This window comes from Microcaecilia unicolor, chromosome 3, assembly GCF_901765095.1.
Source record: "Microcaecilia unicolor chromosome 3, aMicUni1.1, whole genome shotgun sequence".
NCBI lineage: Eukaryota > Metazoa > Chordata > Amphibia > Gymnophiona > Siphonopidae > Microcaecilia > Microcaecilia unicolor.
The window spans coordinates 240,224,580-240,249,545 of record NC_044033.1 but is presented as its reverse complement, the minus strand read 5'-3'; the positions used below and the strand labels follow the sequence as shown (position 1 = coordinate 240,249,545).

Sequence of the window (24,966 nt, the reverse complement as noted above, 5' to 3'; positions counted from 1 at the left end):
TGTATTTTGGGCGGTCTGGAGTTTTTTTATGAGTTGTTCTTTGCAGCCCGGGTAGATTCCGTTGCAATAATCTGCATGGCTTAGGACCATTGATTGTATTAGGTATCGAAAAGTTGCTCTTGGGAAGAAAGGTTTTAATCGTTTGAGCTTCCACATTGAATAGAACATTTTCTTTGTTACAGAGTTTACTTGGCTCTCGAGTGTAAGGTTGCGATCAAGTGTGACACCAAATATTTTCAACCTGTCCGGGGTAGGGAGGGTATGTCCTGGAGTATTTATGGTTTTGGGCTTGTATTTGTTATATGGAGAGGAGAGGATGAGGCAATATGGTGATTTTGTTGGTTATTTCTGTCAGATCATGTCTGAAGGGGATGTATATTGTAATATCATCAGCGTAAATGAATGGGTTAAGGCCTCGGTTGGATAAGGACTGTGCCAGTGGAATCATCATCATGTTGAAGAGTATTGGTGATAATGGTGATCCTTGAGGTACTCCGCAGACTGCTTTCCACAGTGGTGATATGTTTGACTTTGATTTTACTTGATAAGTTCTGGTGATTAGAAAGCTCTTGATCCAGTTAAGTACGTTTCCTTCAATCCAGAAGTGGCCTAGTATTCTTAGTAGTATGTTGTGGTTTACCATGTCGAATGTGCTCGACATGTCGAACTGGAGGAGGAGTATGCTTTTGCCTGTGGCAATCTCCTGCTTGAATTTGGCCAGGAGGGTGACTAGGACAGTTTCGGTGCTATGGTGGGATCGGAATCCTGATTGTGAATTATGTAGTATTGAGAACTGGTCCAGGTATTCCGTAAGCTGTTTAGTCACGAAGCTCTCCATCATTTTTACTACTAATGGGATAGACGCAACTGGGCGGTAATTGGTGATATCGTTTTTGCTTTTCTTGGCATCTTTTGGTATTGGGGTGAGTAGGAGATGTTGCCATGTTCCTCAGGGAAATGTAATACTACATAGAGAGAGATCCAGAATTTTCAGAACGATTCAGGTCTCAAGAGCCTCAAGGACATAGATGCAACAGGAATAACTCATTTTCCTGATCTGTTAGCTGTTTTCTACACAGATCCACCTTAAGTAGGTGGGAAATCCTAAAATGACCTTAGCAGAGGGGAGGAGCTCAGAGGAAGGGGGAGGAGGGAGCTCATAAGGGAGGAGGGAGCAGCTGGAGCACTTAGGTGCTCTCCATTTTCTTTGTTTAGTGTCTGCAGAGCTGCAAAGAGGGAAAATATTTAGAACTAAAGCAGAAACTTTCTGTCTTTTGGGTCTGGAAATCCCTGCAAGACCCATCTCAGATCTGCAGAGGGAGAGAGGAGGGAATTTATCCCTGACCTGGAACCAGCTCAACTTCTTCCTGTTTTATTCATCTGTCCAGAAAAAGGGAAATCTCCAGCTTGAATCCATCCCAGCAGCAGCAAAATTCAAAGGGAAAACAGCAGGGACATATCTGCATTAGTTTCTGATCAGGTAAGAAATTATTCTCTCCCCTCTTGTACACAGGGTTCCAGCACTATAAGGAAAACATTTCTGTGCACAGCTTTTCCAGCTTTCTCTTCTCTTTCCTTGTTTGTCTTTGTTGGAAAGAAGCAGTAGGTCTAGTTTATGTTTAAAACATTTAGGGGGTTTACTAAACTTAGCTGGAATTATCTGCAGTAGGGCCCATAGGAATAAAATGAGCCCTGTTGCAGATAACTTGAGCTAAGCTTTAGTAAACAGGGGGTTAATATACTGCTTATGTTTGTGCAGCGCTGCTTACGCTTTGTAGCGCTATATAAATGCTAAATAGTAGTAGTAGCTTAGCTACTACTTCAAGTACTACTTATTTCTAAAGCGCTACTAGACGTACGCAGCGCTGTACACTTGAACATCTATATAAATAATTCTCACCTCCAATTCTGAAGCGCACTGTGTGGCAGGGAAACACTGAAGCCCTGTACTGTTCTAGGCTGTCAGCACCACTCACTGTGACTCTCAGTCATAGACCCGCCCTCAGCCACGCCCCATCCAGACATAATTCACAACCCCAACGTTCTAATGAAGCCTGGAGCTCCACCCACTTCTGTAGTTGTGTAGCCCGGTGTTCTCCCATGAGTGCAATGGGCTGCAGTGTTACTCCTCCCAGCTTCCCAGACAGCATGCAGGAACTGTGAAGGGAGGAAACCTACACAGACATACCCAGGAAGGGACAGCCCATTCACACAGAGCCTCACACAGACAACCCAAACAGCTCTGTCTCACACAGAAGGAAACAGCAGGACAGTGTTGCCAGGTGGGCGGTTTTACCGCCCAATTGGGCGGTTTTCCGTGACCCGCCACGGGAAATTTTTGCCCGTGGCGGGTTGCTGTTTTTTGGGCTTCTTTTTTTTCTTTTGGGCGGTTTTCAGGCGGGTTTTACGGCCGCAGGGGGCGGGGTTAGTGACGTTTTGGGCGGGGTTAGTGACGTTTTGGGCGGGGCCGGTGACAGGGTAGGCGGGGCCGATGACGGCGGGGGCGGGGTTGATGACGGCGGGGGTGGGGGTGTCAGTGGCGGGGTTTGAGTTTGGGCGGGTTTTGGGCTGTTTTTAGGCTGGATTGGGTGGGAAAAAAATTTTCCACCTGGCAACCCTGCAGCAGGAAGGTATGAGCAACATACAGAGGCATACAAAGTGAGGAAAACCTTGCTAGCGCCCGTTTCATTTGTCACAGAAAGGGGCCTTTTTTCTACTGAAGACAAAAGATCAAAGTGCAGCTCTTCCAGCTTTCTCTTCTCTTTCTTTATTTGTCTGTGTTGGAGTGAAGCAGTTGGTCTAGTTCCACTTAAGATAAAAGAGGTTTACAGTAAACTTAAAACACACAGAAAATTAGAATATAAGTGCATAAGTATTGCCGTACTGGGACGAGCAAAGGTCCATCAAACCCAGCATCCTGTTTCCAACAGTGGCCAATCCAGGTCACAACTGGCAAGATCCCAAAAAGTACGAAACATTTTATACTCCCAACTCTACTACTACTACTACTACTATTTAGCATTTATGTAGCGCTACAAAGCGTACGCAGCGCTGCACAAACATAGAAGAAAGACAATCCCTGCTCAAAGAGCTTACAATCTAATACACAATAATAATAAAGCAAGCAAATCAATTAATGTGTAGAGGAAAGAGGAGAGGAGGGTAGGTAGAAGCGAGAGGTATAAGTGGTTACAAGTCAAAAGCAATGTTGAAGAGGTGGGCTTTCAATCTAGATTTAAAGATGATCAAGGATGGGGCAAGACGTAGGGGCTCAGGAAGTTTATTCCAGGCGTAGGGTGCAGCGAGATATAAGATTTTATTTTATTAAAAATTTATATTATTCACTATCACTAACGTAATCCTTCATTATATTGGGGATTACTAGACTGCAGTACAACTCTGCAGAGTTGTTGGGGGAGGGGGGGGGGGGCCGAAAAGGCCTAGTCTTCGGTGGAGGGAGGGAGGGAAAGGCCAAGTCTTCCATTCAAGAAGTCTTCCGGAGATGGGAAGATGATAGAACGAGAGGACATGAAATGAGATTGAAGGGGGGCAGACTCAAGAAAAATGTCAGGAAGTATTTTTTCACGGAGAGAGTAGTGGATGCTTGGAATGCCCTCCCGCGGGAGGTGGTGGAAATGAAAACGGTAACGGAATTCAAACATGCGTGGGATAAGCATAAAGGAATCCTGTGCTGAAGGAATGGATCTTCAGGAGCTTAGTCAAGATCGGGAGGCGGGGCTGGTGGTTGGGAGGCGGGGATAGTGCTGGGCAGACTTATACGGTCTGTGCCCTGAAGAGCAGAGGTACAAATCAAATTAGGGTATACACAAAAAGCAGCAAATATGAGTTATCTTGTTGGGCAGACTGGATGGACCGTGCGGTCTTTTTCTGCCGTCATCTACTATGTTACTATGTAAGATATATTTTCAAACTATCTTCATTTTTCATTTTCATAATAAAAAGAATTTAAAATAAATCTGTATAAGCACTTAGCTTAAAGCAGCCAGTATAATACATATATATTTTTATATTTACCCGGCCTTGGGAGCTCTGGGAAAAGGCTCTGAGGGTTTGTCTGCTGCCAGTGGCGGGTCTGCTGCGGGAAACGCCGCTGAGGTAAAGGGAACCAGGCATGGCTGGCAGGAAGAGTCACATATTTGCTGGGGCCTGGGAATCACTGGGCATGTGAGCACAACATTGGGGAAATGCGCTGACATCATCAGTGACATCACCCAAGCATTTGCGGTAGAAAGAGATGCCGATGGCTCCAGAGCCTCAGGAACCACTGTACCATCAATTTTATTCAATAATTTGAGTGAGGGGGGACTTGTGACCTGAGAAGGGTCTAATTATGGAACTATTACTTTGGCTGAAATCGGGGTGTTTGAGCGATTGCGCATGCCCCTATATGGCGCAGTTTTAATTAAAGAAAGCCCAATGGTTGCTGGGAAAGGAGGGGGATGCTTAAGGGCTTTTTGGTTACTAGGGTGACCCTTAAATGACACAAAAAAATCGCCCAGGTGCAGTGAGGTCACTGGATACCTGCACTGACACCTAGAACATAAAATAAATAAATATTAACGTTCAAAAGTGTATGTAAGAGTTTTAATGGAAGTATTCAGGTGTGGGAAGCTTGCATACGTCTGCCATGGCTTTATTTGTGCTCTAGCTTTATGCAAATTAGTTCTAAGTTGAGTATTTGGGGGTCTAATTTAATGCAAATTTTTACATAATTCATGTTAGGGCACTGCTCTAATCGGGTGCAGCCAGACTTCGTGGTGGGAGGGGGCCAGAGTCCGAGGTGGGGGGCACATTTTGTTCTGCTGCCTCCACCACACCGCCCCCCCCCCACCCTGCCACTCCCCACCCACTGCTGCAGCAAATACCTTGGTTGACGGGGGTCCTCAACCCCCGCCAGCTAAATTCCAGCACCGATCTCCGGTGCCACTGCATTGTCTGCCCTTCTTACTGACAGAGATCATATAACAAAGTCTATTAAAAGACAGGATAATGAAACTGTGATTGACGATGTTCTGTCTGTTGCTCAAGGCATTGGTCACATTCAAAGATGTTTCTGCTTATTTCTTGGAAGCGGAGTGGGACATTCTGGAAGAATGGGAGAAAGAGCTTTACAACAAGGTCGTCAAGGAGATTCATGAAATCCTCACATCAAAAGGTAAATATGCCTTCTCTATTTATTAGGATTTATTTACCGCCATTTTGAAGGAATTCACTCAAGGCGGTGTACAGTAAGAATAAATCAAACATGAACAGTAGACAATTACAGCAGTAAAAATATTCAAATAACAATACAAAGTATGGCATAGTCTACTACTTACAATGTCAACACAATATGTAATAAAACATTTTAATTGACAGTGTAGGGCATAATAAAAGAGCATATAGACAGGTAAGAGAGTAACAGGAGTTAGAAAATATGGTGACTAATTTAAAGAAAGGTGCACATGAGGTTAGAGAGATGGTTAAATATTATCTCAGCTAAGGTAGGAGTGCATAAACATGTCCTGCTGCAGTATGTGCAGCCTGTGTCACTCCTTGCGTGTGTGAGTGAGATTAACAAGTTAGTTACTTCTTCCATTAAAGGCCGGGTGGAAGAGCCAAGCTTTCACCTGCTTCCTGAAGTAGAGGTAGTCTTGTGTTAAGCGGAGCCTTTCAGGCGGTGCATTCCAGAGTGTGGGGGCTACTCCGGAGAAGGCTCGCTTGCAGGTATCACATTGTGTAATGCCTTTTGGAGAGGGTGTGGTTAGTGAAACTCCTTGGGAGGACCTTAGTGTCCTTGGCGGTGTGTTGAGGATCATCCCAGGTACTCAGGGCCATTTCCTTTGACAGCCTTGACGATCAGACATTGAGTTTTAAGTTTAGCCCTGTATTATACTGGTAGCCAATTAAGTTTTTGCAAAAATGGCGCATTATGGAATGGGTGCTGTTATTCTATCAGAGGAGCTGGAAAGATCCCAGGTCCCATGGGCACCTGAAATTGAGATCTGGCTTCTGATGCAAAAGATGCTGCTCTGTGCTGTGAGATAAATGTGTCTCCCTTTTCTGTACAACAACATTTTGACCGTTCTTGCTGAGAACTACAACTTCTGTATAAGGGGCCTGACTGTCAGCTGCTCACTAGTCAGTTACCCCATAAAGTGTGTAACCCCTTCAGATGGTAACCAGATAGCACAGAGAAGTTTGACACCTGCCGTGACTTCAGCTTAGAGGTTCACGAATAGAAATGAGGCACCAGATAACCTCCAACTTTTAATATAAATCAGGCAGCAAATTACAACTCCCTCTTCTCTCCAAACCTTGTCAGGCCAATACAAACAGCCCAAGATTTAGAGTGTTGATTTAATTCTATATATGGTCCTCAAAAGTGTGTATGTGCAATTTATTTGCATAATGAGCCAATTAGCACTGATACATGGGTGCTAATTATGCTGATTGGCATTAAACTTACTCGTGGATCTAGAAAGGGGGTGCAGACACAGGAGTGACATGGGTGGATCAGGGGCGTTCCTGGAATTTTCACATGGAGGGGCATAATCGAATGCGAACGCCCATGTGTAAAAACGTCCATCACCGGAGACGGCTCCGCGAAGAGGCGGAGCGAACCGTAAAATCGAAACGAGATGGCCGTCCATCTTAGGTTTCGATTATACGGTTCGGCCCGCTGAAATCCCATCATTTGTGTCGACTCTAGAGATAGACGACACAAATGGTGAGATCGCTGGACCTAGAGATGGCCGCCCGCGGTTTTCAGCGATAATCGAAACCGCTGCCGCCCATCTCAAAAGCGGACCTAATCCAAGCCATTTGGTCATGGGAGGGGGCCAGCATTCGTAGTGCACTGGTCCCCCTGAGATGCCTCTATGCCAGCATCAAATATCATACCTAGCTCCATGACAGCAGTATGCAGGTCCCCAGAGCAATTTTAGTTTAGTTGATGCTGTGCGGGACCCATGCAGAGAGCAAAAATCGGAAGAAAAAAAAAACATGCAAGTGCAGTCAGGGACGTCCAAATTAAAACAATAGTAATAGTGGGATTTGAACCAGCCACCTTCTGATTACAAGACCGGTGCTCTAACCACTGCACCACTTATTCAGCTGCTTAAACATTCCTTCCCTTTCCATTAAGTCCCTCTAATTTTCTGTCAGCCAATCACAGCTCATTTAGCTGACACCGATGTAAGGTAAATGAGCTGTGATTGGCTGACAGAAACTTGGAGGGACTTAATGGAAAGGGAAGGAATGTCTAAATAAGTGGTGCAGTGGTTAGAGCACAAGTCTTGTAATCAGAAGGTGGCTGGTTTGAATCCCCCTATTACTATTGTTTTAATTTGGACGTCCCTGACTGCACTTGCATGTTTTTTTTTGGACGTCCCTGACTGCACTTGCATGTTTCTTTTTCTTCCGATTTTTGCTCTCTGCATGGGTCCTGCGCAGCACCAACTAAACTAAAATTGCTCGGGGGACCTGCATACTGCTGTCATGGAGCTAGGTATGGTATTTGAGGCTGACATAGAGGCTGGAAAAATATTTAAACAGTTTGTTTTTTAGGGTGGGAGGGGGTTAGTGACCACTGGGGGAGACAGGGGAGATCATCCCCGATTCCCTCCGGTGGTCATCTGGTCAGTTTGGGCACTTTTTGGAAGCTTGGTCGTGAAAAAAACAGGACCAACTTTGTGTGGACTAAATGCTCGTTGGGGACGTCTTGCTTCTTTCCATTATCAGGCGCGGAGGTCCATCTGTTAACCACGCCCCGGAACGCCCCTGTCCCGCCTTCGCTACCATTTGGCCACGCCCCCGAGAATTTCGCCCGTCCCCGTGACGGAAAGCAGTTGGGGCCGTCCAAATTCAGCTTTCGATTATACCTGTTTTTGAGACGGACGTCCATCTCCCGATTTGTGTCGGAAGATGGGCGTCCGTCTCTTTTGAAAATAAGCTGGATAGTGTTACAGAATAACGAAGATTTGTGAGAATTTAGACCAGGTTTCAGTAGGTGTAAATCCTCACACCTAAAATTGGGCGCAGATCCCTAGTAGCGCTCTAGAAATGTCAAGTAGTAGTAGTAGTTGTAGATCCCGGCGCAAAATGCTGCTTGTTCAGAACAGGACACAGAAGGAAGTTTCCCAGGGGCTCTACATATAAATTTTAATGCCATTTTCCTACTTACTTACAGGTTATTCAATTGTTAATCCTGATGTTATATTCAATATAAAAAAGGAAGATGAGAAATATTTGACTCAATATTTTGAATGGGAGGGAAAAGAAAACCCGAATAAGAGTAAGTAGATGTTTTAGATTTGAAGGGCTTTGAATTTCCAGATTAAAGTCTCCAGACATTTGGAGACTTAAAATCCATTTCCTAATCCTTGTAATGTGTTTTCTCTTAACAGGCTTTCCGATTGTAACGTCTGTGTTCTCGTTGAGTGTTAAACAAGAGGAAGATCTCCCCTTGATGGATCCTCCTAAATCAGAGGTGCCTGAACAGACTCACCCTCCTGTAACAAGTAAGAATAACACTCCTCCTGCACATCTTAATAAACTCCACCAGGATTATTTAGGAATTGAGAGCTGGTGAGATAAGAAACTTATCCTCTCTGTAAAACAGATACTGTCGGGGTGTGTGATTGAGCAGCAGCGCTAATACTACTAATATTACTACTTAACATTTCTGCAGCAGAACTAGACGTACATAGCGCTATACACAGACATGAGACAGTCCCTATTAGGGAGTTAACATTTATTGTGGGAAGGGGCTAATTGTAGAGCAGGAGGAGAATAGAAATTATATGATGCCTTCTGCAAGGCCCAGTTGTCTTCTTCGTCAGTTCTCTACCATTTTGGGTAGGTGATCACGTAAAATGCAGACCAGTGCAGACTACCTCAATGTCCTTAATCTAACCCCTCAGCCTTCTTCTAAGTGTTGAAATAGAGGCATAAGGTGATCTAGGGGGTTAACTGGCAATACCTGCCTCTTAGTATGTGGGGATGGGGGCATTTTATGTCATCATTGCCGTTTCAATCACTCCAATTCTAGGAATTATTTGTCACCAGTGCCCTCTAGTGGGGGCTGAAGACCTCTTTCACTCTGACTTATAAAATCTTAGGCCTGGTATTCAAAAGGGTTTAAATGAGCAGGAGAGACTCCTGACCAGTTAAACCCCAATGAGCTGGTCATTCCCATATATTCAGTGGACCTTAACTGGATAGTGTCACTGAATATCCCTCTGACTGCCAGTGTATTAATTGGATAGTATTAGGGTTGAGCTTAGACAGATCCAGCACTTCACTGGTTGCACTGATATTCAGTTCACTAACCAGTTACAAATATGGATAACTTTATCTGCTTAGATTACCGGGTGCTGGTATGAATATTGGCCAGTGCCCTATTAACTTCTGTGTGACCATTCTTACCTGTATATTGAATGCTGACCTGATATTGACTCTCTGGGGTTAATTCAGCTTGTGGTTATAAGCAACTAAAACCCGCTGACTGCTTCAAGCTAAAAATCTACCCTAAAATGATTTAACAGTTTTCCAGTTGTGGGTGGTCAGCAGAATCTGATTTCTGATCTACAGAAATTAGATGGAAAACAGTCTGTGTCAAAAAAACCCCAAAACAAAACCCCTCCTGATGACAGATATTTACCACAGAGCTGTTTGTAGCTGTTGAGAAAGGAGTTGCTCATCATATTATGAAATATCTGGGTATTTCTAGAATAACATTCTGATGATGATCAGTACAGCAGTACCCTTATTCTGTTTTTTGGTTCTGTACATAATTCTGGGAACTTAATGACTCTGTGGTAACTTAACCCCCCCCCCCCCCAACTTATAATGCTTTCTTTTTCTTGTAATAGGCTCCTACAGTGTCAAACCTGACATTTTAATCCAGTTTGAGCAAGATGGATTCAGGACTAAGCCTCAGGGGTGTAAGGAAAGAGGAAATCTGACCACCACAGGCACATGTGAGGAACTGCTTGAAGCATGAGATGAAGCTTGGATTAAAGCTAGTAATGAGGTGATACAAACTTTTTCTACAGGGAAGATGCCTCCTCTGGACCAGGGATAGTGAATGAGGTGTTATAATCACAGCCTCTGACTTCTATCCTTTGTTTTATAGATAATGTGTGTGTATTATTTATTTATATATATATATATATATATATATATATATATATATATATATATATATATATATATATATATATATATATTTACCTTTCTCTTTTCATTGTCAGTTCATTTTCTTTTCTCCCCCACCATTATCCCATGTCATTCTTTCTCTTCCTTTTATCTTCTTTAGTTGCTACTGTCATTCATCCTTTATCAAGTTTTGTCATTTTCCCTGTATCTCTCACTATTTCTGACCTCCCTCTATCCACTTTGCAATCTGTTTCCTGCTGAATTTTTATTCTGTTCCACTCAATATCCTCTTTAACATATTGCGCTACCACCCTCCAGTTTAATCCACCCTATCATGGTGATATAATTTATACTTGATAGCACAGTGTTCCATTTGGTTGTCTTCCTTCCACAGATCCACCCCCCCCCCCCCAAAAAAAAAATTCTGTTCCAGAAATGGCGCTCAGTGTGAGCCAGAACTACTGCTGGATCGCCATGTGCCGTTTCCCCCGTAGCCTATCGAGGCCTAGTAAAAGGGCCCCTATGTGCAGTATACTATTTCTCTCCCATCTTATTTTTCAAGCTTCTAGGATTTGTATACAGACATTTCAAAGTGTGTTTTTTGTCTTATTTACTGCATGCTTACTAGTTGACAGGGATAGTTAGCAGTCTTTACTCTCCATCTGCTCTTAAAATGTCCGGCCTACTCCTCCCTTTGTTGCAACTTCCCGATCAGGTTGCCCTTACTTCCCTGTTCTGACAGAATTTTTTAAAGATACCTAACCCCAATTCATCTGCTCCTGAGCGACTGTCGACTTTCTCCCAAGTTGTAGTTTAAAAGTTGTTGTATCTCCTTTTAAACATTTGATTCTGCCCTGGTTAAGGTTCAACACATCTTTTTGAAACATGCTTCCCCTTCCCCAGAATGTTGTCCAGTTCCTAACAAATCTAAATCCTTTTTCCCTGTGTCATTGGCTCACCCAAACATTGAAAATCTCTTGGCTCCTGCATGTGAAACAGGGAGTATTTCTGAGACTGTTACTCTGGTTCTTTTAGTTTTCAGTTTTTTATCTAAGAACCTAAATTTGGCTTCCAGGACTTCCCTCCTACACTCTCCTATGTTTTTGGTATCCATTTTTTATTTATAAGTGAACTATTATATATGTTCATTGTAAACCATCTAGAAGTATGTTGATAAGTGAGTGTATATTTAATAAAATGAAATGAAAAAATAAAAGTTTGATGTAAGGTGTTCTGTTTGCTGTTCTAGGCTTTGGTCATATTCAAGGGTGTTGCTGCTTATTTCTTGGAAGTGGACTGGGACATTCTGGGAGAAAGGCAGAAGGATTTGTACAAGAAGGTCATCAAGGAGATTCATGACATCCTCATGTCACGAGGTAAATATGTTTCTCTGTCATCTACCACACAAGCACATTATGGAATCAGTGGTGTAAAAATCACAGGAACTAGATACCATGGGCACCTGAAATTTAGAACCTGGCTTCTGATACCATCCCATATTCAATAGGAGCCTGTGAAGACACCACTGCTACAGGCTCTACAAAAGATGCTGCTCTCAGTTGTAAGATAAAATGATACATTAAACTAGAGGCTTCACACAGCACCAGCTGGATTCTCTCCCATTCCTATACAAAATAGCTTGATGCAGAAGACCTCTCAGATTTCATCTGACACTTCTGCACAAGGTCATGACGTATCAGCTGCACACTAGTCAATTATATTGTACAACATATAACCTCTCCAAATGATAACCAGAAGATTGGCACCTGCAATGTCACCACCTAGGAGGGCTATGAAGAGAATTTTCTGTGCCATAAACCCTCTATGATATAATCTTAATCAAATGGCAGGCCACTGATGCTGCCTCTCTTTAAGCTTTTTCAGATAAATACATATACCCCAAGATATCTGTACATACACATATACACACACCTTCATGCACACATCATATACATGAAGCAGATGGAACCTCCTGTGGGATTCTACAAATACAATTGAAATTTAATTTTCCTTCTTATTGACAGGTTATTCAATTATTAATCCTGATGTTATATTCAAGATTAAAAATGAAGATGAGAAATATTTCACTCAACAATCTGAGTGGGAGGGAAAAGAAAATCCAAATGACTCCACCAACAGTAAGTAAATGTTTTGGATTTATTCAGCTTTGCATTTTTAGATCACAGGAGTTGGGTCATTAGCATCAAACATTTGGTTACTTCAAATTGGTTTTCTAATTTAGTATCAGATCCTTGGTGGATCCTTGTAAATGTGTTTTCTCTCACAGGCCTTCCAGTCGTAACATCTGTGTTCTCACTGAGCATTAAACAAGAGGAAGATCTCCCCTTCATGGATCATCCTGAGTCAGAGATGTCTGAACAGACTCACCCTTCTGTAGCAAGTAAGTGAGGTGATTAAAATATGCAGATGAGAGGAAACTATTAAAAGTTGGCAAAACACTTGTGGTTTGTGAAAAATTGCAGGAAGACCTTAGGAAACTAGAAGACTGGGCATCCAAATGACAGATGACATTTATTGTAGACAAATGCAAAGTGATGCATATTGGGAAGAATCTGAATCATAGTTATCTGATGCTAGGATCCACTTTAGGAGTCAGCACGCAAGAATAAAACCTAGATGTCATTCTAGACAATACACACTGAAATCTTCTGTTCAGTGTGCTTCGGCAGCCAAAAAAGCAAATAGGATGCTAGTAATTATTAGGAGAGGGATGGAAAATAAGACCAAAAGTATTATAATGCCTCTGTTGCTCCATGGTGCGACCTCACCTTGAGTATTGTGTTCAATTCTAGTCTCCGTATCTCAAAAAAGATATAGCGGAGTTAGAAAAGGTTCAAAGAAGAGCAACCAAAATGGTAGAGGGGATGGAACAGCTAAAGAGGTTGGTTTAGGGGGAAAGATAACAAGCTCAGTCTTGGTCATGTTTAGTTTCAGATGGCGGTGAGACATCCAGGCAACAATGTCAGAAAGGCAGGCTGATACTTTGGCCTGAAATTTCTGGTGTGGAAAGGTAGATCTGGGAGTCATCAGCATAAAGGTGATACTCTGATCTCATCCCATGGCATTCAGTTAACAAGGGAAGAAGTATAGATGGAGAAAGAAGAAGTTCCAGGACAGATCCCTGAGGTACACCAACTGATAGTGGGATAGACGTGGAGGAGGATCCACCATAGTACACACTAAAAGTACGATGGGAGAGATAAGAAGAGAACCAGGAAAGAACAGAGCCCTGAAATCCAAGTGAGGACAGCGTATCAAGGAGTAGGCTGTGATCAACAGTGTCAAAGGTATCAGATAGATCTAGAAGGATGAGGATAGAATAGAGACCTTTGGATCTGGCCAGGAACAGGTCATTGGAGACTTTAGCAAGGGCTATTTCAGTTGAATGTAGAGGGCAAAAGCCAGATTGAAGTGGATCAAGAATAGCTTGAGATGAAAGAAAGACAACGGCGGTGAACATCATGTTCCAGTATCTTGGATAGGAAAGGGAGGAGGGAGATAGGGTGATAGTTGGAAGGAAAGGTTGAGTCCAATGAAGGTTTTTTGAGGAGTGGTGTACCTATGGCATGTTTGAAGGCATCAGGTACAGTTGCAGTGGAAAGTGAAAGATTGAGGATATGACAGATAAAAGGGATGACAGTAGAAGAGATAGTGCTAAGTAGATGGGTGGGAATAGGATCAGAGGAACGGATAGTTAGTTTCTAGGAGGAAAGAAAATGTGCAGTTTCCTCTTCAGTGATTTCAGAAAAGGAAGAAAAGGAGGCAGAGGTTGAAGGGGGGTTGAGAGAATGGACTAAAGGAAGAAGAGTTGGATGTGACTTGGTTGACAATTCAATGTTAATCTTGTGAACCTTATCATGAAAATATTCAGCCAGAGTCTGGGGAGAAAGTGAAGGGGGAGTTGGAGGTGAAGGCACTTTGAGGAGAGAGTTTAGTGTGGCAAAGAGACGTTGAGGGTTTGAGCCAAGAGAATTTGTTAAGTGGATGTACTAGTCCTGTTTGGCAAGTGAAAGAGAAGATTGGAAGGAGGTCAGCAAGAATCTGAAATGTATGAATTCAGCATGTGCATGGGATTTCAGCCAAAGGCGTTCGGCAGAGCAAGCACTGGAATGTAGACAGCGGATTCTAGAGATCAGCCAAGGCTGGGGTTTGATACGCCTGACAGCGTGGGGAATGGGCAGAGCGAGAGTATCCAGAGCAGAGGAGAGAATAGTATTATAGGAAGAGACAGCCTCATTGACAGACTTGGATAACATAGTGTTTGAGAAGAGATTTGAAACACTGGAGGACAGAGTAGAAGAGTCAATAGCCTGAAGATTCCTAAATGTATTGGTTGAGATTGGACAAGACTGGGGGGGGGGGGGGGATTTAAGTGTGAAAGTTATCAGATGATGGTCAGAGAGGGGAAGAGCTGAGATGCAGGAACTGGAGACTGAGCAGTTCCTGCATCCTGAGCAGTGGCCATTGTGATGAGTGGGGTTAGTGGAGCACAGTTGAAGATTGAAAGAGGATGTTATAGCGAGAAACTGAGAAGTATAAGAGTCAGGAGGATCATTAGCAGGAATTTTAAAATCCCCAAGAATGAAGGAAGGAGATGAAGGTTCAAAAAAGAAGAAAAGCCAGGCATCAAAGTCAGTGAGAAAAGAAAAAAGGGACTTATCAGGGGGTCTATAAATGACTGCTACTTGGAGAGGCAGAGGATTGAATAGACGGAGTGGACTTCGAAGGAAGAAAAGCAGTGAGACTGAGGTGGAAGAAGAGGTTGAAATCTACAGGAGGGTGAAAGAAGTAGCCCAACACCACCTCTGCGGCCAACCGGGTGAGGAGTATGGGAGAAAAAGTAACCTCCATGACACAGGGCCATGGCTAAAGCATAGTCTTCAGGGCAAATCCAAGTCTCTGGGCAAGCAGATGGCGAGTATGAGAGATAAAGAGATCATGGATGTGGGAAAGTTTGTTGTAGACAGAGCAGGCATTCCACAGAGCACATGAGAAAAGCAGGGAAGAAGGGGGAAAGAGACGAACAGAAATTAGATTGGAGACATCACGATTTGATCTGCACGAATAAGATGAGAGCTGATGTGGAGGACCAGGATTGGGATTGATATCCCCAGTGGACAGAAGGAGAAGGAGCAAGAAAGTACAGAAAACAGTAGGAGTGGCCTAGTGGTTAGGGAGGTGGACTTTGGTCCTGAGGAACTGAGTTCGATTCCCACTTTAGGCACAGACAGCTCCTTGTGACTCTGGGCAAGTCACTTAACCCTCCATTGCCCCATGTAAGCCGCATTGAGCCTGCCATGAGTGGGAAAGCGCAGGGTACAAATGTAACAAAAAAAATGACAGTGACAAAGTTGAAATGTGCTCATATAGACATCAAGCTCCATCTCTGGCTGTCTTCAAATCTAGGTTAAAAGCCCACCTTTTGGATGCTGCTTTTAATTCCTAACCCTTACTCACTTGTTCAGTACCCTTATTTTATCATCCTCAACTTAGTAATTCCCTTATCTCTTATTTGTCCTGTTTGTCTGTCCTAATTAGATTGTAAGCTCTGTCGAGCAGGGTCTGTCTCTTAATGTTCAAGTGTACAGTGCTGCGTACGTCTAGTAGCGCTATAGAAATGATAAGTAGTAGTAGTATATAGAATAGAGATGGTTGAATGGAAGGAAGGAAATGTTGAAGGTTGAGAGCTGAGAGAAAGGGAGAAGACAGATGGTGAGATTATGAAAGCAGAAGGTGGGCAATGTGTTCCTGCTGTATACAGTGGTTTGAAATGGAGAAGGAGATTGGGAAGGGGCAGTACCAAGAAGAGAAAGTGTACAGGATCCATAAATAGTAACTTGGAGAAAATACAAAGTGTCTAGAGAAAATGATGATGCATGGCACCTGGAGCAAAGGTCCTGGGAGGATCCTTGTGGACCTGGGAGTCACCCCGGAGAAGGCTATGAGGATATGCAGGTGGGCTGCAAGTCCTCCACAGCACCTGGAAGGCAGCTGGTGGGAGCGCTGGGCACCTGGAGCGAAGGCCCTGGGATGATTGGGGTGGACCTGGGAGTCACCTCGGAGAAGGCTGTGAGGATATGCAGATGGGCTGCAAGTCGTCCACAGCATCTTTATTTGTCCTAATTAGATTGTAAGCTTTATCGAACAGGGACTGTCTCTTCATGTTCCAGGGTACAGCACTGCGTACATCTAGTAGCACTATAGAAATGATAAGTAATAGTAGTAGTGTTCTCAATTCATCCACTAACTGGTCTGTTGCTACATGTAGGCCAACACAAATTCTGTTCATGGCTGTCATGGTGACAAACTTCCTTTGTTCCATCATCCCCCTAGTCACGGAGTTGAGGAGCTCACATAGATAACACATCATCAGGAGTTATACCCCTTTCTAGCAGGGCTAAGGTCTCCTCGTATGCTTCACTACTACCAGTTGCATAGGTAAGCAGTCTGTTCCTGGCCTGGCCTTTTACCTCCGCAGGATCAGTAAGCATAGGGGCCTCTCCAGGCTTCTGAGAAGAGGTGAACATGGCTAGCAGGGCCTCTCCAGTATTCCGAGGAGAAGGGATCATGGTTAATACCAGGAGCCACACTATCCTCTTGAACAGATGTACCACACCCTTCCTGGACTCAGCACACTCTGTCAACAAGGAAACATCATCTGTCTCTACCTTAACTATGTGACACTGACACTTTACTAATCACGGGACAACTTACAAATGAGCCCTCTTACTGCTATAACTTAGTATTCTTGATGCATACTAGTACTAATTAATGTGACTGTAATCACTACAATTAATTACTCTTTTAACATTGGCATGGTATGTCTTATAGTTCTTCTACATTGAATTAAACAAAGCATGTACTCAGTAAAACATAAACAAAGACAACATAGCCCAAGAAGAGTTCCAGTAGCTATGCGAACACAGCCTGAACTAAAAAAGTAAAGTTAACTGAAACCTCGGATCCTAAGAAATTAATACCGGGGTGCAGGTTAGTTATTATCCTATCTAGATATTAATCTAATCACATCTAGATCTTGGTGGAACGTACAGTTTGTAGGTACACTACAGATAACACATTTTGGGGTGTCATTGGGGTACCTGACAGTATAAATTCTAAGAAATGGATCTATAACAAGCCCAACATTAGTGAGTTAAATGTCAAAAGCAAATGTGATCCCCTTATCCTTAGATCCAATCTCCTACACCCAAATAATAGAAAGAATTAACTCCACAACAAAGTATTATAAAAATAATGCAAATATTTTATTTCATTGATTGATTGGGATTTAATAATCACCTTTATGAAGAGATTCACCCAAGGTGATGCACAGGAGGTAGAGTTTAACATAACACAATTTTGTTAACAGCAAGCAATAGTAAAATGATCTAACATACTATCTTAGATTATAATAAGCTTCTTCAGTAGGGAAAAGTATTACTATGACTAAGCTATGCATTTCAACACTGTTCTGGCTTAGCATGAATATTGTGAAAACAGAAATTGGGGAAATGCAACCAGAAACCAAACACACTCCTTACATTCAGCTTTGGCAGGGCAGTAGACACTCAACAAAACCAAGGGCGGTCAACTGCATAGGAGTAAACTTTCAAAACCTAAATAGACTATTCCAAGGTGCACCTACCAATACCAATTAACTACAGAAAGACAAGCCAGGAGACAGAATCACATCGCCCTCAATAACTCAAAAAGATACACAAAGCAGACCTCAGAAATAACACAAAAACAGAATCTTCAGCCAGAAGAGTTTCCGAGCTCCAGGCGCTCTCATGTCGAGAGCCTTTTCTGCAGTTCACTGAGGCAGGAGTGACTATTCGCACAGTGCCTTCCTTTCTGCCCAAGATTGTTTCTCGCTTCCATGTGATTCAGCAGCTCTGTCTCCCTTCCTTTCGTAGGGAGGACTACCCAGAGGAGTACTCTGCTCTTAAATATCTGGATGTGAGGCGAGTCATCATCAGATACTTGGAAGTGACCAAGGATTTCCGGAAATCGGATCATCTGTTTGTCCTGTTTGCAGGTCCTTGTAAGGGTCTGCAGGCTGCTAAGCCTACAGTGGCAAGATGGGTCAAGGAAGCCATTGCAGCGGCTTATGTGGCCGCAAGGAAGGTGCCGCCTATCCAGCTGAAGGCTCACTCCACGAGAGCTCAGGCGGCCTCGATGGCAGAGGCCGGATCCGTCTCCTTGGAAGAGATATGCAAGGCGGCAACTTGGGCTTCGGCTCATACATTCTCCAAGCTTTCCGTTTGGCGGTGGCTGCACGGGCGGAGGCCCGGTTTGGAGCTTCAGTGTTGAGGTCAGGGATTTCAATGTCCCGCCCTGGGTGAGTACTGCTTCGGTACATCCCACCAGTCTATGGATTGATCAGCTTGATGATATGGAAGGTAAAATTATGTATAATCATACCTGATAATTTTCTTTCCATTAATCATAGCTGATCAATCCATAGCCCCTCCCAGATATCTGTACTGTTTTTATTCTGGTTGCATTTCAGGTTCAAGTTTGGTTTTCAGTTACTTCAGAAAGACTTCGTGTTCAAGTTTTTTCACTTGGATTCTTCAAGAGTTGAGACGAGTTTGTGTTACAGTGAGCTGCTGCATTCCTCTCCCCCCCGTTTTATGGGGCTGGATTGAGACATAAATTCTGCCGGCACTCCCTCCCGCTTCGTGCGGCTGTAGGGCAGCTTTGTACCCCTCCCGCTTCGGCGGTGTTAGGGTCATTCAGCTCCTCCCGCGGTTGCGGTTGCAGGATAAGCCAGATCCCCCCGCATCGGCGGGTGTGGTGTCCCTCCCCCGCTCCGCGGGGATGAGCTGGACGGATTCCCCTCCCCCACTTGTGTGGGGATGAGCTGGGTTAATTCCCCTCCCCCGTTTCGGCGGTGGTGAGCTGGGCAGAGTGTCCCTTCGTGGGTGTAATTCTCTAAGTGCTGAGTCCTGCGGATGGAGCTTTGATATCGACATACTGAGGAGTTTCCGGCAGCACATGACCACATATAGGGAGGCAAAAGTTTGCTCTCTATCTCCACCTGCTGGTAGATGGACACAACCCACCAGTCTATGGATTGATCAGCTATGATTAATGGAAAGAAAATTATCAGGTATGATTATACATAATTTTACCTTTTTATTGTTATTTGAATATTCTTACTGCTGTAATTGCCTATTGCTCATGTTTTTATCTATTCTTACTGAATTCCTTCAAACAGGCGGTAAATAAATCCTAATAAATAAATAAAAGTTTGCCTTTTTGAGGATGACACAAAGATAGCCAATAGAGTGGATAACCCCGAGGGAGTAGAAACTATGAGATAAGATCTCCAAAAAGTAGAAGAATGGTCAAAAAATCTGGCAGTTAAAATTTAATCAATCTAATACACACTGGTTTACCTATTAAAGTCCAGTTTAAAAAAAAAAATTTTTTGTTCAAAATTACTAGGAAACCTAATTTAAAAAAAAAAAAAAAATCAACTTTATTTCTTCTCATATTTTCATTATATCCCCCCAAAATACTTCTATTAAGTTCCGAATGACAAATATTTCCCTAGTTGCTAATTGGCTTCAAAAAAATCATGTAACCTATTCCAACAGTTTCTTAATAGTTCTTAATCCTTTTAAAGTATTATTTGTATTGTCCACTATTGTTTTACTGGTTGTTTTTCTCATGTGTATACAAATGTCCAATGTTTGTCACTCATCCAAAGATATGAAAGACACAAACTTATCTGCAGTGACTCTGCTGTTATTCTTATAAATGACCAGCACTTTTAAATTCTCCTCCAGTATCAAATGTCTTACTGTTGTTAGGTTCTGGGTAATCACTCAAAAACAGTCCAATCTGCAGTCCATTGTTAAATGCTTGACAACATGAGAGCAAACAATTCTTCTGAATTCCTCTACTGTTCCCGACATGAAACCATTTTTCATATTCGAAAGCATCGTTGGGAGAACAGAGCTAAAAGAAATTCTTATACTAAATTCTCATAGATGTCCTGGATGAGACCTGGGATGGTTTGAGGCTGGAGCGAGTTTCATAAGGAAGGCCCACCTAAATCTTCACTGAAGTACTCGTACAAGATAGAAAGAGTACAAGTCAGACTTAAATGTAGAGAAAGAGAGAACCCATGGTCAAAAGGTCTGGCAGTTAAAATTTAATCACACTGGGGTACCTATTAAAGTCCATTTTCCAACCCCCCCCCCCCCCAAATTTTTCAAAATTACTAGGAAACTAATTAAAAAAAAATCAACTTTATTTCTTCTCATATTTTTTATTAAATATACCCCCTCCCCCAATACTACTGTTAAGTTCCAAATGACAAATATTTCCCTACTGGTTCACTGGTTGCTCATTGGCTTCAAAAAATCACGCAACCTATTCCAACAGTTTTGTAATAGTTCTTAATCCTTTTAAAGCATTACAGGGAACACAGGGAGGAATACCGGATGAAACTGAAAGAAGCCAAGAGAGAGGTACGTCTGGCGAAGGCGCAAGCGGAAGAACAAATGGCTAGAAATGTACGGAGGGGAGACAAAAACTTCTTCAGGTATATTAGTGAAAGGAGAAAGACTAAAAAGGGGATTGTGAGACTAAAAGATACAGCAAAACTCTATGTAGAAAATGATGAAGAAAAAGCCAATTTGCTAAATAGATACTTTTGTTCTGTTTTTACTGAAGAAAATCCTGGGGAAGGACCGAGAGGGACTGGCAAAAGTACACCTGAAAACGAACTGGATAGAGCACCGTTCACGGAAGAGAGTGTATATGAACAACTTGGAAAGCTAAAAGTGGACAAAGCCATGGGGCCAGACGGGATCCACCCCAGAATACTGAGGGAACTCGGAGAGGTTCTGGCGGGTCCTCTTAAAGATTTGTTTAATAAATCCTTGGAGACGGGAGAGGTTCCGAGGGATTGGAGAACGGCGGAGGTGGTCCCTCTTCACAAAAGTGGGGATAGGGAAGAAGCTGGAAACTACAGGCCGGTAAGCCTCACTTCGGTTATTGGAAAAGTAATGGAAGCCATGCTGAAGGAAAGGATAGTGAATTTCCTGGAAGCCAATAAGTTGCAAGATCCGAGACAACATGGTTTCACCAAAGGGAAGTCGTGCCAAACGAATCTCATTGAATTCTTTGACTGGGTGACAGGAGAATTAAATCAAGGACATGCTATGGACGTCATCTACTTAGATTTCAGCAAGGCTTTTGACACGGTTCCCCACAGGAGGCTCTTGAATAAACTAGAAGGGCTGAAGATAGGACCCGAAGTGGTGAACTGGATTAGGAACTGGTTGACGGGCAGACGCCAGAGGGTGGTAGTGAATGGAGTTCGCTCGGAGGAGGGAAAGGTGAGTAGTGGAGTGCCTCAGGGATCGGTGCTGGGGCCCATTCTGTTCAATATATTTGTGAGTGACATTGCCGAAGGGTTACAAGGTAAAGTTTGCCTTTTTGCGGATGACACCAAGATTTGCAACAGAGTGGACACCCCGGAGGGAGTGGAAAACATGAAAAAAGATCTGAAGAAGCTGGAAAAATGGTCTAACGTTTGGCAATTAAAATTCAATGCGAAAAAATGCAAAGTGATGCACTTAGGGAGTAGAAATCCAAGGGAGGCGTATGTGTTAGGTGGGGAGAGCCTGATAGACACGGACGGGGAGAGGGATCTTGGGGTGATAGTATCTGAGGACCTGAAGGCGATGAAACAGTGCGACAAGGCGGTGGCCATAGCGAGAAGGTTGCTAGGCTGTATAGAGAGAGGTGTGACCAGCAGAAGAAAGGAGGTTTTAATGCCCCTGTATAAGACGTTGGTGAGGCCCCACCTGGAGTATTGTGTTCAGTTTTGGAGGCCGTACCTTGCGAAGGATGTTAAAAAAATGGAAGCGGTGCAAAGAAAAGCTACGAGGATGGTATGGGAGTTGCGTTCCAAGACGTATGAAGAGAGACTTGCTGACCTGAACATGTATACTCTGGAGGAAAGGAGGAACAGGGGTGATATGATACAGACGTTCAAATATTTGAAAGGTATTAATCCGCAAACGAATCTTTTCCGGAGATGGGAAGGTGGTAGAACGAGAGGACATGAAATGAGATTGAAGGGGGGCAGACTCAGGAAAGATGTCAGGAAGTATTTCTTCACAGAGAGGGTGGTGAACGCTTGGAATGCCCTCCCGCGGGAAGTGGTGGAGATGAAAACGGTAACGGAATTCAAGCATGCGTGGGACAGGCATAAAGGAATCCTGTGCAGAAGGAATGGATCCACAGAAGCTTAGCTGAAATTGGGTGGCAGGGGGAAGAGGGGTTGGTGGTTGAGAGGCTAGGATGGGGGAGGGCAGACTTTTATACGGGGTCTGTGCCGGAGCCGGTGATGGGAGGCGGGACTGGTGGTTGGGAGGTGGGAAATACTGCTGCACAGATTTATACAGTCTGTGCCCTGAAAAAGACAGGTACAAATCAAGGTAAGGTATACACATATGAGTTTATCGTGGGCAGACTAGATGGACCGTGCAGGTCTTTTTCTGCCGTCATCTACTATGTTACTATGTTACTATCAGGCTTATTTTCAAAGCACTTTGGGAGGCTAAGTTCCATAGGTTTCTATGGAACTTTGGGAGGCTAAGTGCTTTGAAAATATGCCTTTATGTATATTATTTGTACTGTCCACTATTGTCTTACTGGTTGTTTTTCTCATGTGTATACAAGTGTCCAATGTGGGTCACTCATCCAAAGATACTAAAAACATTAACTTATCTGCTTAAGTGGTTCTGCTGTTATTCTTATAAATGACCTGCACAGATTCCCCCTGGGCATTACTTTGCCTACTTCCAATTGCATCATTGTATCTCCTCACTGCTTTGGACCAATCTAACTGAAGATGTAACTGACATTCTAACAGAGAGTTACTCTTTAGGGTCACAATTGTCGGTCCCTCTGAGGTTTCATCATCAGCAACTAAAGGATACTATGGCCGAAATAAATTACACACGGCTGGCCTTGAGTTGGAAGAATGATTTGAGGTGTGAGATTAATACAGACCTTTGTCGCTCATATCTTAAGGGTATATACTCGTTGAGACTTTCGGTGTTTCAACGAGAAAAATTGTATCGATTTATCATGCGACTGTATATATCACCTAAACGGGCAAAGATGGCAAACATTGGTGGTACTGGTGCGTGTCTGAAATGTGGAGCCGGAATGGCCTCCTTGGGGCATATGTTTTGGCACTGTCCCTTGGTGCGTCGCTTCTGGCAGAACCTACTAAAGAGGGTGGATGAAATGTGGGACTGTTCGTTGGTGTATGACCCGCTGCTTCTTTTTCACCAATTTAAGTTTACCTCGGATCCTCCGGTGGGTTTTAAGGGATTTCTAGGAATGGCCAATTATTTTGGCATCGCTACCATTTTGAGGGCCTGGCTCTCCCCGTTGTGCCCCTCTCTTCAAATGTGGAGAATTCAAATGATACAGCAAATGAGGGTGGACAGATGTGGATTTCGTCAATGGGATAGTGTTCCTGGTCTTCGATTCAAGGCCAGATGGGAACCCAAGTGGAATACCCTACCACATAAGGGAAAAAGCCACATATTAAATTGCTGAGCCATACTTTGGAGCGGGAGGAGGTAGGCAGAGAGGGGGTGGATGGGGGGTGGGGAGGGAATAAACGGCTAAAGCTGAGCTTGTTTGATGTACTTACCATGTTGGGTAATGTAATGCTTCACATTTAGTGTATACTAAGTTACGCCATAAAGTGTTGGAATTCTAGTATTGTTGCGGGGTGGATAATAGAGGGGGGGAGGGTGGGGGGAGGAGGGGGGGAAACTGTCTAGTGATCTTAGATCAACGGTTGGAATAATGCGCTTGCCTTTTCATTGGGAACTGTTGTAATTCTGTTTCTGCCAATAAAAATGATTTAAATATATAAATGACCTGCACTTTTAAATTCTCCTCCAGTAATCAAATGTCTTACTGTTGTTAGGTTCTGGGTAATCACTCAAAAACAGTCCAATTTGCAATCCAGTGTTAAATGCTTGACAACGTGAGAGCAAACACTTCTTCTGAATTCCTATACCGTTCCCGACATGGAACCATTTTTTGTATTCCAAAGTCAATCCGTAATTTGTGCTGTTTTTCTATCATTGCACATTTTCTAGTACATCAGTAGTTTACTTGTCATTAGTTTACTGTATCAAGAGTAACGTTCTGCACTTGCATTAAAGCATTTTGTGCTGAAGCTCAGTGCAACCCTCTATTGCACAGATGATTACATCCATCACTTGACAGCATTTACCAGTGAAGTGTTTGCCTGAATGTCCAATGAAACCTAAAAACACACAATCTGTGCAGTAAGATTTAGGATTTACCTCAAAGATTTCTTCCGAGACTTCTGCATAAGGCCATGACATATCAGCTGCACACGAGTCAACTATAGTGTACAACATATAACCTCTCCAAATGATAACCAGAAGATTGGCACCTGCAATGCTTCCACCTAGGAGGACTATGAAGAGAAATCTCTGTACCAGGAAAACTCTATGATATAATCTAACCAAGTGTCAGGCCACTGCTGCCTCTTCTCTCCAAGCTTTGCCAGACAAATACACACACCCCAAGATCTCTGTATATACACATATACACACACCTCCATGCACACATCACACACTGCTCCATCAGAGACGGAACCGCTCCAGTAATTTTCCTACTTTTTATTGGCAGGTTATTCAATTGTTAATCCTGATGTTGTATTCAAGATTAAAAATGAAGATGAGAAATATTTCACTCAAC

General features: G+C 43.3%; 1 protein-coding gene across 1 annotated transcript in view; it reads left to right on the top strand.

The window, feature by feature from the left end:
• The first annotated feature begins 1,227 nt into the window (after positions 1 to 1,227).
• LOC115464487 (gastrula zinc finger protein XlCGF7.1-like) overlaps positions 1,228 to 24,966 on the top strand; it is a 44,166-nt gene continuing 20,427 nt past the window's right edge. The window contains exons 1-2 of the mRNA XM_030194859.1: positions 1,228 to 1,480; positions 5,093 to 5,176. The gene's annotated coding sequence lies outside the window, so the exon portion shown is untranslated. The remainder of the gene's footprint in view (positions 1,481 to 5,092; positions 5,177 to 24,966) is intronic.